Raw genomic sequence first — 5,000 nt, forward strand, 5'->3', positions numbered from 1 at the left:
TTTTTTTTTAATTATTTTCAGAGTGCCACTTCCAGGGGGGTGCTCTGGCGCGCCCAGGCCGAAATAGGAGCACTATGGGCGGCCTGCCTCAGCACATTTGCCCCCCCCAAATCCTGGTTCTCAAAAATTTTCAAAGTCATTTTTTTTTAATTATTTTCAGAGTGCCACTTCCAGGGGGGTGCTCTGGCGCGCCCAGGCCGAAATAGGAGCACTATGGGCGGCCTGCCTCAGCACATTTGCCCCCCCCAAATCCTGGTTCTCCAAAAATTTCAAAGTCAACTTTTTTTGAAATATTTTCAGAGTGCCACCTCTGGAGCCTCTGCAGCGGGGGCTCTCGCCTGCCTGGTCACCCGTCATTCATTTCAATGGGGGGGGGATATGGACGCCTGGTCACCCGGCATTCATTTCAATGGGGAGATTGGAGCCCTGGGCATCCGGCCTTCATTTCAATGGGGGATTTGGACGTCTGGTCACCCGCCATTCATTTCAATGGGGAGATTGGAGCCCTGGGCACCCGGCCTTCATTTCAATGGGGGATTTGGACGCCTGGTCACCCGGCCTTCATTTCAATGGGGGATTTGGACGCCTGGTCACCCGCCATTCATTTCAATGGGGAGATTGGAGCCCTGGGCACCCGGCCTTCATTTCAATGGGGGATTTGGACGCCTGGTCACCCGCCATTCATTTCAATGGGGAGATTGGAGCCCTGGGCACCCGGCCTTCATTTCAATGGGGGATTTGGACGCCTGGTCACCCGCCATTCATTTCACTGGGGAGATTGGAGCCCTGGGCACCCGGCCTTCATTTCAATGGGGGATTTGGACGCCTGGTCACCCGCCATTCATTTCACTGGGGAGATTGGAGCCCTGGGCACCCGGCCTTCATTTCAATGGGGGATTTGGACGCCTGGTCACCCGCCATTCATTTCAATGGGGAGATTGGAGCCCTGGGCACCCGGCCTTCATTTCAATGGGGGATTTGGACGCCTGGTCACCCGCCATTCATTTCACTGGGGAGATTGGAGCCCTGGGCACCCGGCCTTCATTTCAATGGGGGATTTGGACGCCCGGTCACCCGCCATTCATTTCAATGGGGAGATTGGAGCCCTGGGCACCCGGCCTTCATTTCAATGGGGGATTTGGACGCCCGGTCACCCGGCATTCATTTCAATGGGGAGATTGGAGCCCTTGGCACCCGGCCTTCATTTCAATGGGGGATTTGGACGCCCGGTCACCCGCCATTCATTTCAATGGGGAGATTGGAGCCCTGGGCACCCGGCCTTCATTTCAATGGGGGATTTGGACGCCCGGTCACCCGCCATTCATTTCAATGGGGAGATTGGAGCCCTGGGCATCCGGCCTTCATTTCAATGGGGGATTTGGACGCCTGGTCACCCGCCATTCATTTCAATGGGAAGATTGGAGCCCTGGTCAATCCCTGAAGAGAGACGCTCTCCCCCTGGTCCATGGCGCTCTCCCCCTGGTCCATGGAGTCCCGCAAACGGCCAGCATCAAGCCCCGAAGACAGGCGCTCTCCCACTGGTCCGTGGAGCCCCGAAGACACGCGCCAACAGCCAGCATCAAGCCCCCAAAGAGAGGCGCTCTCCCCCTGGTCCTTGGAGCCCCGCCGACGGCCAGCGACAAGCCCCGAAGTGAGGCGCTCTCCTCCTTGTTCGGCACATGCACGCACACACACCCCTCCGCACGAGCCCCTGTGCGCCCGGCGCGCCCGCAGTTGGAAGAAGGGAAAGAGGGGGAAGAGCTGGAAGTGCTGGAAGTGCTGGAAGTGCTGGAAGTGCTGAAAGTGCTGAAAGTGCTGAAAGTGCTGAAAGTAAAGGGGAAAGCGGACAGCGGCCAGCGGACAGCGGCCAGCGGACAGCGGCCAGCGGACAGCGGCGACAGGCCAAATGTGCTGAGGGCGGCCGCCTATAGTGCTCCTATTTCGGCTATGGCAGGCGCTCTCCCCCTGGTCCATGGCGCTTTCCCCCTGGTCCATGGAGCCCCGCCAACAGCCAGCAACAAGCCCCAAAGAGAGGCGCTCTCTCCCTGGTCCATGGAGCCCCGCCAACAGGCATCAAGCCCCGAAGAGAGGCACTCTCCCCCTGGTCCATGGCGCTCTCCCCCTGGTACATGGAGCCCCGCCAACAGCCAGCAACAAGCCCCGAAGAGAGGCGCTCTCCCCCTTGTCCATGGCGCTCCAGGATGGGGGGGGCCAAATGTGCTGAGGGCGGCCGCCTATAGTGCTCTTATTTCGGCTATGGCAGGTGCTCTCCCCCTGGTCCATGGCGCTCTCCCCCTGGTCCATGGAGCCACGCCAACAGCCAGCAACAAGCCCCAAAGAGAGGCGCTCTCCCCCTGGTCCATGGAGCCCCGCCAACAGGCATCAAGCCCCGAAGAGAGGCGCTCTCCCCCTTGTCCATGGCGCTCCAGGATGGGGGGGCCAAATGTGCTGAGGGCGGCCGCCTATAGTGCTCTTATTTCGGCTATGGCAGGTGCTCTCCCCCTGGTCCATGGCGCTCTCCCCCTGGTCCATGGAGCCACGCCAACAGCCAGCAACAAGCCCCAAAGAGAGGCGCTCTCCCCCTGGTCCATGGAGCCCCGCCAACAGGCATCAAGCCCCGAAGAGAGGCGCTCTCCCCTTGGTCCATGGCGCTCCAGGATGGGGGGGCCAAATGTGCTGAGGGCGGCCGCCTATAGTGCTCTTATTTCGGCTATGGCAGGTGCTCTCCCCCTGGTCCATGGCGCTCTCCCCCTGGTCCATGGAGCCACGCCAACAGCCAGCAACAAGCCCCAAAGAGAGGCGCTCTCCCCCTGGTCCATGGAGCCCCGCCAACAGGCATCAAGCCCCGAAGAGAGGCGCTCTCCCCCTGGTCCATGGCGCTCCAGGATGGGGGGGCCAAATGTGCTGAGGGCGGCCGCCTATAGTGCTCTTATTTCGGCTATGGCAGGTGCTCTCCCCCTGGTCCATGGCGCTCTCCCCCTGGTCCATGGAGCCACGCCAACAGCCAGCAACAAGCCCCAAAGAGAGGCGCTCTCCCCCTGGTCCATGGAGCCCCGCCAACAGGCATCAAGCCCCGAAGAGAGGCGCTCTCCCCTTGGTCCATGGCGCTCCAGGATGGGGGGGCCAAATGTGCTGAGGGCGGCCGCCTATAGTGCTCTTATTTCGGCTATGGCAGGTGCTCTCCCCCTGGTCCATGGCGCTCTCCCCCTGGTCCATGGAGCCACGCCAACAGCCAGCAACAAGCCCCAAAGAGAGGCGCTCTCCCCCTGGTCCATGGAGCCCCGCCAACAGGCATCAAGCCCCGAAGAGAGGCGCTCTCCTCCTGGTCCATGGCGCTCCAGGATGGGGGGGCCAAATGTGCTGAGGGCGGCCGCCTAAAGTGCTCTTATTTCGGCTATGGCAGGTGCTCTCCCCCTGGTCCATGGCGCTCTCCCCCTGGTCCATGGAGCCACGCCAACAGCCAGCAACAAGCCCCAAAGAGAGGCGCTCTCCCCCTGGTCCATGGAGCCCCGCCAACAGGCATCAAGCCCCGAAGAGAGGCGCTCTCCTCCTGGTCCATGGCGCTCCAGGATGGGGGGGCCAAATGTGCTGAGGGCGGCCGCCCATAGTGCTCTTATTTCGGCTATGGCAGGCGAGAGCCCCCGCTGGAGGTGGCACTCTGAAAATATTTCGAAAAAAGTTGACTTTGAAAAAATTTGAGAACCAGGATTGGGGGGCCAAATGTGCTGAGGGCGGCCGCCTATAGTGCTCTTATTTCGGCTATGGCAGGTGCTCTCCCCCTGGTCCATGGCGCTCTCCCCCTGGTCCATGGAGCCCCGCCAACAGCCAGCAACAAGCCCCAAAGAGAGGCGCTCTCCCCCTGGTCCATGGAGCCCCGCCAATAGCCAGCAACAAGCCCCAAAGAGAGGCGCTCTCCCCCTGGTCCATGGAGCCCCGCCAACAGGCATCAAGCCCCGAAGAGAGGCGCTCTCCCCCTGGTCCATGGCGCTCTCCCCCTGGTCCATGGAGCCCCGCCAACAGCCAGCAACAAGCCCCAAAGAGAGGCGCTCTCCCCCTGGTCCATGGCGCTCCAGGATGGGGGGGCCAAATGTGCTCACTGAGGCCGCCCATGGCGCTCCTATTTCGGCTATGGCAGGCGAGAATCCCCCTGGGAAGTGGCACTCTGAAAATATTTTGAAAAAAGTTGACTTTGAAAATTTTTGAGAACCAGGATTTGGGGGGCCAAATGTGCTGAGGGCGGCCGCCTATAGTGCTCTTATTTCGGCTATGGCAGGTGCTCTCCCCCTGGTCCATGGCGCTCTCCCCCTGGTCCATGGAGCCCCGCCAACAGCCAGCAACAAGCCCCAAAGAGAGGCGCTCTCCCCCTGGTCCATGGAGCCCCGCCAATAGCCAGCAACAAGCCCCACAGAGAGGCGCTCTCCCCCTGGTCCATGGAGCCCCGCCAACAGGCATCAAGCCCCGAAGAGAGGCGCTCTCCCCCTGGTCCATGGCGCTCTCCCCCTGGTCCATGGAGCCCCGCCAACAGCCAGCAACAAGCCCCAAAGAGAGGCGCTCTCCCCCTGGTCCATGGCGCTCCAGGATGGGGGGGCCAAATGTGCTCACTGAGGCCGCCCATGGCGCTCCTATTTTGGCTATGGCAGGCGAGAATCCCCCTGGGAAGTGGCACTCTGAAAATATTTTGAAAAAAGTTGACTTTGAAAATTTTTGAGAACCAGGATTTGGGGGGCCAAATGTGCTGAGGCAGGCCGCCCATGGCGCTCCTATTTCGGCTATGGCAGGCGAGAATCCCCCTGGGAAGTGGCACTCTGAAAATATTTTGAAAAAAGTTGACTTTGAAAATTTTTGAGAACCAGGATTTGGGGGGCCAAATCTGCTGAGGCAGGCCGCCCATAGCGCTCCTATTTCGGCTATGGCAGGCGCTCTCCCCCTGGTCAATTTCAACCCCTGGGCACCCGCCAGTCGATTTTGACCCCTGGGCACCCGCCATCCAATGTCAACCC

This window comes from Vanacampus margaritifer, unplaced genomic scaffold, assembly GCF_051991255.1.
Source record: "Vanacampus margaritifer isolate UIUO_Vmar unplaced genomic scaffold, RoL_Vmar_1.0 HiC_scaffold_189, whole genome shotgun sequence".
Taxonomy (NCBI): Eukaryota; Metazoa; Chordata; class Actinopteri; order Syngnathiformes; family Syngnathidae; genus Vanacampus; species Vanacampus margaritifer.